The sequence below is a fragment of the Physeter macrocephalus genome, chromosome 9, assembly GCF_002837175.3.
Source record: "Physeter macrocephalus isolate SW-GA chromosome 9, ASM283717v5, whole genome shotgun sequence".
NCBI lineage: Eukaryota > Metazoa > Chordata > Mammalia > Artiodactyla > Physeteridae > Physeter > Physeter macrocephalus.
The window spans coordinates 31,364,690-31,377,014 of NC_041222.1; the positions used below are offsets into that span (position 1 = coordinate 31,364,690).

A 12,325-nucleotide genomic window follows, 5' to 3' on the forward strand; every position below is an offset into this window, starting at 1 on the left:
TGTGGGTCTTTATGGAATTTGGAGGAAACATAAGCCAAAATTGATGTATTGTTCTGATTCATTTACTGAGTATCTCATATAATCCTTACTTTTTAGTAAGACTCAGAGAAAAAGAAGGCTTTGCCTAAGGTCTAGGCTTTCATACAAGCTCTCTTGTTATTTGGAATTTATGATCTAGCAGATGCCATTGTAGCCTCTAATAGAAAAATCACAGTACAGGCCATTAGGGTTTTGGAGCAAAACCATTTCTTCCTCTACTGATGCAACTGACTTACACACTGCATTCTAAAAACTGACTGCTTGATAGTGGGACACCAGATGACCATGCCTTCTGAGCTGCCTATCATGAACTAGGTTCTATCTGATTTACCAAGCCATAAGGTTGTATTTGTTCAGTACCCATCCATCATCAAATAAACATATATGTGAGATTGGGCTTACAAAGGTCTGGAAGACACAGGTAGGGAGAATTTGCTGGTGTTGCAGATTCTCATAACATCCATTTGGTCTCATAGGGAGTTTCCATTACTAACTGATGGAAGACAAAAGACTTCAAGTCTGGTTTACAGATAAGTCTGTAAAATTTGCTGGAACAAGCCCAAAATCATTTGTGCTATATTACAGAACCACTGAAGTAGCCCTTAAAGAAAATTGTCAAGGGAAATCCCATCTTCAGACAGTCCATCTGGGGCTATCTCTTTTTCTAGGACGTAGGTACGTCCTGAGGTATGGGTCTACAGTATCTTGTTAGCAGTGGCTAATGACTCAGCTTGCTGTTCAGGAGCCCAGAACAAACATGGTTGGGAGATTAGTTACAGTAAGGTTTGGGAGAAGGTATATAGATAGACTCCGTGTAACAGCGTGAGCATATTTATGCTCCATGTGAATGCTCCTCAAAGGATATCCATGGAGAGGTATCTTTCAATAACATGGTGGATAAGATTATGCATTCTGTGGCTGTCAGTTTGTCTCTTAGCCATCCTCATGCTTGTGCAACAAAATGGCTCTAATGGCATGAAAGATATGCACTTCCCCTCATTAAGGCTGATATTTCTACCTGGCTCCTGAATACCTAATGTATCAGCAGTAAAAGCCAATCCTGAGCCCCTGATATGGCACTATTCCACCACCAGGGGTTACGTTAGACACCTAGTAGACGTTTGATTATATTTGACTCCTTTTCCATCATTGGTTAGGGGCAGCAATTTGTACTTAATGGAATGAACCCTAATTGGTTTATAGTTGTAGTGCTTGCCTAAAATATGTTGCATGCACCATCATCCATGGACCTGTTACCCTACTCATCATGATGGTACCCCATACAACTTTGCTTCTAACTGGGGAAATTATTTTACATCAAGAGAAGGGTTCATGAAATTCCTTAGTCTTATACTTCAGCTTTCAGAAGTGGATGGCCTAATAGGATGGTGGATTATCAACTGAAGACTCAGTATCAGCACTAGTGAGGAGGCAGCATTCTGTGAGATTAAGTTGCTCCCCCCAGGATGCAGCATTTGCTTTGAACTAGTGACCAGTACATGCCACGTTTTCTCCCATGGCTAGAATTTGCAAGTCCTGATACCAAAATATAAGTAGGAGTGGACTCTCCTTATTACACCTACACACATTTACAAAATTTTTGTTTCCTATCTCTATTCCCATTTAGAGGCCTTAGTTTCCAAGGGAGGATGAATTCCACCAGGGAAGACATCACTGGTTCCATTGGATTGGAGCTTTTTTGGGCTCCTCATGCCATTGATCCAATAGCCAGAAAAGGATAATTGAGTATGTCTGGGTGGTTAAAGTCGATTGTTAAGGGTAAATTGGGTTGCTTCTACACAATGAGAGTAAGCATTCTGATCATGTTTAAGGTAGGCTAGGCTAACGTATGATGTTCAGAAGGTCAGGTGTATTCAAAGCATTTTTGACTCTCAATATTTTTGACTTTCAATATTTTTGACTTATGATGTGTTTACTGGAACATAACTCCATCATAAGTTGAGTTCCTAGTGGTAGCGTGAAAGGGGAGGACTGCATGTCACATGGAGATTCTTTACTTCAGTATAGTCATGGTGATTTTTGATGGGTCTTTACATCTCCCAATTTGGGAAGAGGGTGAGAACATTTTCATTTTATGCAGGACAGTTATTCTGTGGATTCAGTAAATAATATTCCAAGACAAAAGTGATTAAAGTTGTTATGAGCAGAGGGGTGTAATGAATGCTGATTAGCAAAAAAAGGTGGACTGTGTAGGTCATATGATGTTTTCTCTCATGTTCATTCTCTGTACTTTTTCTGCACTGCTCTGGGTCATGAGTCAATACATTTCCCACATTTTCTTGCCTACTAGTTTGTAGATTTGCTTGGTCAATGAGAAGTTCGAGGGAAAAAGCAGAGAAAAAGGGAGAAGCCAGTATATTTCTTGCTTCCTCATTCTTTCTGGTGGCATCTCGAAGTAGGTGCCTTTCCTCTGTTGTTCTAGCACCTGCCAGGGAGCCCATCAGTTTATCTTCTAGATCTGTGAGGAGAAGCTCCTGCCATGGTCCTAGTTCCAGCCAGACATCCTCAGCTTCTGGGTTTCTGTAACATCACATTGTGCAGTTGTCCCTTAGTATCTGCAGGAGATTGGTTCTAGGACCCTCCTCGGATACCAAAATCCAAGGATGATCAAGTCCCTTAAATAAAATGGTGCAGTATTTATATATAACCTACACATATCCTTTCATATACTTTAAATCATCTCTAACTTACTTATACCTAATATAATGTAAATCCTATGTAAACAGTCAAAAATACAATGTAAATGCTATGTAAATAGTTGCCAGTGTAGTCAATTCGAATTCAGGTTTTCCTTTTTGGAACTTTCTGGATTTTTTTTCCCCGGATATTTTCAATCTGCACTTGGTTGAATCTGCAGATGTGGAACCCACGGATAGAGAGGGCCAACTGTAATTTTATGCCGTCACTAACTTCTAGGTTGCCTCACTGTCTCAGTTTGGCGTTTTAACTTTCCCATCGTTTATGTAAACAGTGCCCTGTATTAAATTCCCTTTTGTTTGAAAAATAATTCCTTTTGTTTGAAGTACCTGGATCTGATTGTGAAAATACTGGGTAAACAAAGACAACATGGGTTTTTCCAGTTTCAGCTCGAGCTGTTATCTCAAGTGGTCCTGAGTAAACTTGTTGATTCTCCTTGATGTGGCCTGAAGTGGAAGGTTCTTCAAGTCACGCAAGGCCCTCCCTAATATGGCTTCTGTCTGCCTCTTTAGCCTACCTCTGACACTCCCTGCCTCACCCCACAATTCACCCATTCAGAATCATTGGCACTTCCCCAAGTGGGTGCTCTTGTTTCACCCCTCAATGCCCCTGCCAGATATGGAAAGCCACCACCTCCGAGGTCTCAGTTATTTTCTGAAGACTCAGTTCAAGTGCCTCTTGCATTGTGACGCCTTTCCTGACACCTAGACTGAAATGGTTCACTCTGCTCTTTGTACCCTAACTCTATTCCACATGTTCATGTGCATATTTACCCGTGCAATTTCACCCTGAGCTCCTGGCGTATAAGGAATTAGTCATCTCTGTAACTTTGCCCGTTGAAGACTTTCAAGTACTTGTTGAATGAATCATTGAAAAACGAACGGTGATGAGTGGTGTTGGTACTAGGCATTTCTTAAAGATCAACCCACTATCTTCCCAGTGGTAAGGTGAACGTTTTCAGTCATCGCAAGTGATTTGACAACTCGAAATATTAAGTAATAGCCTATGGCCATAGCCTGCCTTCTGCCTAAACAAGTAGCCTTCATTTGGAAGACAGCTGTACATCACTTGGGCCCTCCAACTAGATGAAGAAAAATGTCACAGCCTGCCAGCAGCTTGCTTGTTTCACAGTGGCTTGTTTTCCAGCCCATAGGATATTGGCCATAATCCCGATGAACAAATGTTGATCAGACTGAAGGAGGGGGCAGGCTGTGAAAATGGAATAAACAACGACCCTGTAACATGTTGGAATAAAGCATATTTAATATCTTTGGAACTCACATTAACAGTCATTCTAGATTACTGAGCAGGCCTTCACTTTCTATTTATTGGAGCACTGCAATTGCATTTGGGAGATTGAAGCTACTGTCCTGGCAAAATAGTTCAATCATGCTGGCCCCTTCAGTGATAGTGACGTAACCATAAGTTGTGCTCTCCAGGAAATTTTCCTCCTTTCTCCAAACCTAATGCCTCATGAGTGTGTCTCTTGGGTAAGAGGTAAAAATGATTTGTAGAAACCTGTGAAGGCTGGGGGCCCAGTTTTCTACTATTTTAGTGATGATTTATACTTGCTTATGATTCTGAAATGCTGCACTATGAGAAGGTTTGCAGTTTTGTGGTTCTGCTGGTTTCAAACTAACCAGCATTAAGCCTTTTGCATTAGCAGGATGGGTTTCCACCCCCACTGCCTCTAATCTCTGACAAGCAGAGGCAAGGTTGGAGGCTGGAGAGCCGTGCCCTCCCTCTTCTCTCCTCTCCTGTGCGGCCACTCCAAATAAGACACAGGTAAAAAATGCTGCATGGGAGACCTGCTTCAGAAGCAGCCTGTCAGACCTCTGATACTTATCAGCATTTCTGAGATCCAATTGAAATGTATGTTTTGGTTTTGCCAGGGGGAGAATGGGTGAATGTCCTCTCATAACATTTCTAGTGTCTGGAAAGATCCAGTCTTGTGCCTGAGGCAAAGGGCATTAAAAAGAAGAGTTCTGCTGTCACCTGCTTCAAATTGTTTTTGCCTGCAGCATGTAAGAAAAGTGTCTGTGCTGTAGAGAGAGGAGATGGGGAGGAAGGGCTGCCTTTTCCCCAGGCAGCTGAGAGAGGCAGGAACATTTAATGTTAGGAGATGAAACCTTTGCTATTAAAATCAAGGGGTGCGGAAGTAAGTTATTTTCACCATGCTCCAATGTCGAATACTGTTCTCTCGCGTATTTACTATTAGTTTTTTCACCCTGGTCAAACATTTTATTCTCAATCTCAGTAATCCATATCTCAAGATAATTATAGGGGATTGGATTATACCAGTGTTCCTCAAACTGTATTCCTTGAGGTATGTATTTTAGGGGATAAAAGGTTCAATCGCAAAAAAATTTAAGAGCAAAGACTTACCGTCCTCCTGTACTAGTTTCCAGTGGTATGGTAACAAATTACCACAAATTTAGTAGCTTAAAATAACAAAAATTTTTTCTCTTATAATTCTGGAGGTCAGAAGTTCAAGATGGGTGTCATTGGGCTAGAATCAAGGAAGGTCTCGGGAGGTCTGTGTTCCTTCTAGAAACTCTAGAGTAGAATCCATTTCCTTGTCTTTTCCAGCTTGTAGAGTCTGCCCACAATCCTTCAATTATGGCCTTGGACCACTTTGATCTCTGCTTTCACCATCATATCATCACTCTGAACACTGATGTTCCCATGTTCCTCTTATAAGAACTGTTGTGATAATTAGAGGTCCACTAGTATAATCCAAGATGATCTCCCATTGCAAGATTCTTAATTTAATCACATCCGTAAAGACCCTGTTGTCGTATGAGGTGACATATTCATAGGTTTTAGGATTAGGACATAGGCATTTTAGAAGGCCATTATTTTACCTACCACACTCTCACTCATTGAAACTCACAATGCTTAATAGCACATTAAAAGTTCTCCAAAATCTTGTAAGGAATTGTATATTATTTTCTTTAACCCAGAGGGTCCCAAACCTATTTCTAATTGCTCTTTAATTCTAAGAATATCTGTTCTTAGATGGAACACAGCTTAAGAAATGGAAGACTTAAGTCATTCCAACTTTAACAACTTAATATCTGAGATCTTACTTACATATTTCAATTCACTGTTAGGTTAATGGGACAGGAATGGGCTCAAAGTTTGGCTTTGGTGCTCTTTTCATATGAGTGACCTCGGGCAAAACATAAAATCACAGAGCCTCTGTTACCTCATCTGTGAAATGGAGATAAGGATGACCTGCTTTACTTGGTTGTTTTGCAGATTTCAGGCAATGATATGTGAGAAATTTCCATGTAAATTAAAGAGAGTTAAATAATGTAAATTTTCAATATCCTAAGATAAAGAAGCTGCTGTATGATAAAGTTGCAACCAAATTTTCATAATAATTTTCTCCATTTGAGAGATATTCTAAAGCCTTGGATATACATGATAGTTGGTTTTAATCGTGGTACTGTTTTAACCTAGGAACCAGGAATCTGTGATTGATAAAATGTTTATGTATGTTTAACCATCAGTTATCCTTGTGACTGATGTGGAGGATTATTTGAAAAGTGTTGTTCATTCCTGATTTCATTTTCCTTGTGAACCATGTGCACTCCTAGGCTTCCTCTTATTTTTGTTGGTGTCTACCCACAGACTGCAAATGAGTTTTAAATGAATTACAACTCAGTTATTAAATTATCTGGTGTTTAGGATAACCTTCACTCATGCTATTTCTGTTTTGTATACTTGGTAGTAATTCTGATTGTTCACAAAGGTCCAGTCTCTTCTTCTTCCAGACATGTGGTCGATTAGTACTTCCACACACCCTATGAATGCAGAGCAAAAGGCATGCAACTTGCTTTGGCCAATAAAATGTGAGTGGAGGAGGCCTGTGTCACTTCCAGGTGGGAGCTTTAAGAGCCTGTGGGCCATTTAGCATCTTCCTTTTAATAGTCTTAGAGCCTGTGAAGGTTTGTGCACGATGGCACTCTCTCAGCCTGCATCCCCAAAGGATTATAGAGATGAAGTCCTGTCTGTTGACCCACTTTGGACTTGCATATGAGTGAGAAATAAACTTTTGTTAGGTTATAGCCACTAAGATTTTGGAGTTCTTTTTTATTGCAGTTTAACCTGGTTGAAATATTGTAGAATCCTTTAACCGATCCCCACTACCTTTAAGCACATGAACGTATATATACGAAAGTTCTTGGTAAACCATAAAGAGGACTGGAAAAGTTCCTTTTGTTACCATAGAGACAGTTGAGAGCTAAAGCAATAGGGAAATATGCAAAGAGAATAGAAAGATCATGGGATTTGGATGAGATGACCGGCATCCTAGTCCTATCTTCATTCCTAGTCACCTTTAATATAAATTGAATGCATAAAGCATTATTTAATTTTTAAAAATATTATTTATACCTAGAAAAGTGATTCATAGTGTGTGGAAGGATTCTTACAATTAATTCCCATCATCTTGTAAAGACATGCTGAAATTTTACTGACTCTCAGAAGCTGTTTACTGAGTAATATGTGATGAAATCATTTATTTCATGTCTCTTTTTCTCTTCCCTTTCAATCCTTTGATTAAAATCTGTTTTGATTAAATAAAGCATCTCTTGGGATTGATTTATGACCAAATGGCTGCTGCCTCCACTACTTGGTTTGGGGAATGCCAGTGGAGAGAGAAGGGGAAGAAGCTGAAAGTGCAAGTACTTCCTGAAGGGGAAGCCACACTGGTAAACCCTAAACCTGAGTGTTAATGTCACCTATTGGAGTCATTTCTGTAATAGGGAAGAACCTTTGTATTCTATTACCAGTTAATCAGTAAAGGGATGTTGCCTATAAGCTTAAATGACACATAATGGCCCATCTCTGGGAACCCTGCCTAGGTAATGAGCATTAAGCTAAAATACCTTTGTTTAGCTCAAAGGAAACATCCTGACCAGGCCCCCCTATGCATAACTGCAGGAAGGAAGAAATTAACACATCCCCTCCAGAGGCTGACTGGAATCAGGAAATGTTTGACTGTACTCCCTTCCCTTTTAGTATAAAAGAAGGCTGAATTCTAACTCAGGCAGGATGGTTCTTTGGGACACGAGTCCACCATCTTCTCGGTCTGCTGGCTTTCTGAATAAAGTTGCTATACCTTGCCCCAGCAACTCATCTCTTGATTTATTGGCCTGTTGTGCAGTGAGCGGTATGAGTTTGGACTCGGTAACATTTCCAGGAGCCACTTTGTATGGAGGTAGGGGAAGTGGCAGTGATGTCTTGGTGGGGGAGGGAGGGGCATGAGGTTGCTGGGCATCTAGACTTTCAAGAAGGTGTGATGATAATGGTTGGGGGGCAGATAAACTATTGGAGCTCCAGAATGACTAGGGAGAGGAAACTTGAATTCTAAAAGACAAGCTTCCTACTCTAAAAATTTGCCTAGGGCCATCCTAAGTGCCCCTGAGCAATAGCCAGATACCCAAGGCAGCTATTGATATTATAGCTTGCTTCCTCTTTAATCCTCCCTAGCCTCTCCCAGCCCTCTGTTCATTAGCAGTTCCCAAGAGACACCCTGTCTGCTTACCTGTCATGGCCGCTTTGGGGAACTAAAAAGGATTTGAAGGCAGTGGCAGTTTCTATCCTTTCTCAGTGAGGATGGCATTTTTCATCCCTGTCCTCCTTTTGTGCTTTTATTTTTTAAAAATTGCAGTAGGAGGCTAAGTACACATAGTAGAAAGATGGGCTTTGGAGTCAGATGGTCAAATGTCCAGGGCTCTAGTCTCACCTCCATCAATTACTTGTGATTACAACATACTCAGAACATTTTTTAAAGGCAAATACTGCTTCTACCTAATCACATTGTATATATTGTTCAGAATAATTCTGATGGTGAATTCCTTATAAAGACATACTGAAAATTAGCTCTCAGATTTTTCTTCCAGTGACTGTTAATTTGCCAGAGAATAGGATTCAAATTCATTATACATTCTTTCTTACTGAAAAGCATCACAGCAGTATTCTAGCATTATTTACAGGCATGTGGGTGAGGAGAGATGTGTGGGTCTCACAGTGACCCACTCTCTGTATTCCATCTACCACATGAGACCCAAATGGGACAAACAGGTATAGGTGTGGGCAGAATTATTTTTGTAGTTGGCATCCTTTGGAGCCCACCACACAGAGTGTTGCAAGCATGGCATCTACTTGTGAGGAGGCACTTAGGATGTAAGCTTTGTTTTTTGCTTCATCATGATGGGAAGTAAGGAACTAGAGGATGTCTGCTCTAAATGCCTCACAGCTTAATAAAGCTAAATGTTGGCTAAGCTTCTTTTGAGTTACTGTGGCAGACTAAAGATGGACATAAATTCTTTGACATTCATTGAGAGGAGGAATCTATTTATCCTCCTCTTGAATTTGGGATGGTTTGTGGCTGCTTTGGCTAATAGCATATGGCAAAATGATGTCATTCCAGTTATTAAAAAAGGACTGGCAGCTTTTGCCCTGCTTTCTTGGAAGCCAGCTGACAAGCAGGAAAGAAGACTACTTTGAGACTATCACATTCTAAGAATCCCAAGCTGCATGAATAAATCCTGGAGAATAATGTTACTGAAATCAGGCTCAGCTGCTCACCTCTCAAAACCCAATAACTGAGGGGCAGGTGTCAGCAGAGAGGAAAGATGCTTTATTCAGAAAAGCCAGCAATCTAGGGAGAAGGTGGATTCATATCCAGAAACCAACTCTGAAGATTCTGCTCTGCCATGACAATTTTTAAAGGGAAAAAGGGGAAACAATATCAGTTAAACATTAAGGCAGGAGGTCAGATTCTTCATCATTTTTCCATTGCATGCAGACCTGCTGACTTTCTCTGATCTTCCTTGGGATGCGGTTTTGCTTGTGTGGTCCACCTGCAATTGGATATTCTCTTGCCCACGTGGTCTGCCTGCAGATTTACTAAGGGGAAGATAGATAGGGGTAGACAGTCAGTCATTCTTTAACTACTTAGTTCTTTATTCTTACTCCTAATCCAGGAAAGGAATCAACAGGTTAGGCAAGTCATTGTGTACATTCAGTAAAGCAGAAATCAGGAACTAGGTTAAATGTTGCCTAGTGATCTTATCTTTATGATTAAGGTCTGAGGAAGACAGGGGTGAACAAAAGGAAAAGGGGCAAAGGAGCTGCTTACAATATGACACCACCTAGAGAGAGAGAGAGAAGGAGGGGGAGGGAAAGGGAGAAGAGGGGAGGGAGAGGGAGGTAAAGGAAGGGAGATAAGAGGGAGGGAGGGAGATAGAAAGAGAATGTCAAGGAATAATGAAGCTCCCAGTATATAGTAAAGAGGCCATCTCAAAAGTGGATCCTCCAGTTCCAGCCACTCCAGCTACCACCACATGGATCAGAGACCAGCTACCCAGCCAAGTTCATTGTGAATTCCTGACCCATAAAACTGTGAACAAATGAAGTGGTTGTTTTAAGTCATTTGGGGTAGTTGTTTTAAGTTTTCAAGTGGTTTGTTATGAAGTAATGGTTAACCTGATGAACTGGTTTTGTAAACCTAATGTAGGTAATTTTTTTTTAATTATCAATACTTGGGGTTTGTTTTTACCCTTAATTCCTTAGGAATGATTATCCCACTTGAACTAAAAGAATACTGGATTTCTTCACATCTTGTTCCAAGTAGTCGGGGGTCAATGTGTCTGCAGAGACCTGGGGTGGCAGCAGGGAGAACAGAGCAGCTTCGGAGTCTGGGGAGAAAACAGTGAGTCGAAGTGAAGAAAACTGGGCCTGAGAAATGTTCGATTTGTAACTAGTCTCTATCCTGGGCTCCCCTGACATCACATCCTATTGCTTGAGACATATGGGGTCTAATCAGAAGCATTTGTTCACTAAAACTGGCTGGTACCTCTGTCTCCTTCCATAATGTGCTTGCCAACTGGTAGACCAGAATCTGATCTGATGCTATTTCTTCTGCTGGAAAATCCTTCCTACTCCTTTTTTTAAAAAACCTGATCAGCCCTTATTGATCATGTGAGATACCTGAGATATCTCTGCCAGGCTTATCTGGGAGCTCTTCCTCTTCTGTGCTCCCATGGCAACCTGAGCTCACCTCTATCATTTAAAATGCCATACTGAATCATCAGCCAATGTTTTGGTCACTTCCAGGAATGGCAGATTTCCAAAGGGCAGGAAAACTTTCCTGTTCATCTCAGTAACTATCAAGTGGTTAGAGGGAACTTGGAACATAGGTGGTCAATGAATGCTTCATGCATAGAACTGAAAGGGATCATCCTGTGCAGAGGTAATTTCTCTTGTGATTTTTAAACTATTCCTGTTGAGACCATGGGGAGACCTGCCTTTTGAGAGTAGGTAGGCTTGATCTGAAGTCAGACCTTACTAGAAAGAACTAATTCTCTTTCTCTTCTCCTCATTCCTTCATTTTCTGGAAGTTCATCTCTGTCTTTGTGGAGCTATGGCATAGCACACTGTCGACCTGTAGAGAGGATGATTTAATGCTAGCTCAACTAGGAACCATCCTTAGTAAGTTCAACAAGCTCAAAGCTTTACACTCTTTTGGCCTCTTTTCTTTTTCCTCTCCTCTTTCTCACTGCTCTCATCTTATGGGATCATTTTTCCCATTTTATTCCTTTTTACAGAATGGCACACAATGAGATAAGACTGGTCATTGGGACCAGATGGCTTCAAAGGAGAATTCTATCAAACATTTAGAGAAGAGCTAACACTTATCCTTCTCAAACTCTTCCAAAATATAGCAGAGGGAGGAACACTCCCAAACTCATTCTACAAGGCCACCATCACCCTGAAACCCAAACCAAAGATGTAACAAAAAAAGAAAACTACGGGCCAATATCACTGATGAAATAGATGCAGAAATCCTCAACAAAATACTAGCAAACAGAATCCAACAGCACATTAAAAGGATCATACACCATGATCAAGTGGGGTTTATCCCAGGAATGCAAGGATTCTTCAGGATATGCAAATCAATCAATGTGATACATCATATTAACAAATTGAAGGATAAAAGCCATATGATCATCTCAATAGGTGCAGAAAAAGCTTTTTACAAAATTCAACACCCATTTATGAGAAAAACCCTCCAAAAAGTAGGCATAGAAGGAACTTACCTCAACATAATAAAGGCCATATATGACAAACCCACAGCCAACATCCTTAAGGTTGCCCACTGTCACCACTCTTATTCAACATAGTTTTGGAAGTTTTAGCCACAGCAATCAGAGAAGAAAAAGAAATAAAAGGAATCCAAATTGGAAAAGAAGAAGTAAAGCTGTCACTGTTTGCAGATGACATGATACTATACATAGAGAATCCTAAAGATGCTACCAGAAAACTACTAGAGCTAATCAATGAATTTGGTAGAGTAGCAGGATACAAAATTGATGCACGGAAATCTCTTGTATTCCTATACACTAATGATGAAAAATCTAAAAGAGAAAGAAACACTCCCATTTACTATTGCAACAAAAAGAATAAAATACCTAGGAATAAACCTACCTAGGGAGACAAAAGACCTGTATGCAGAAAACTATAAGACACTGATGAAAGAAATTAAAGATGATAC

The 12,325-nt window shown here is 40.5% G+C and overlaps 1 long non-coding RNA gene across 1 annotated transcript in view; it reads left to right on the plus strand.

Moving 5' to 3' along the window:
* LOC129392413 (uncharacterized) overlaps window positions 1-12,325 on the plus strand; it is a 291,648-nt gene that overhangs the window by 168,534 nt on the left and 110,789 nt on the right. The gene's annotated exons all lie outside the window — the stretch shown is intronic.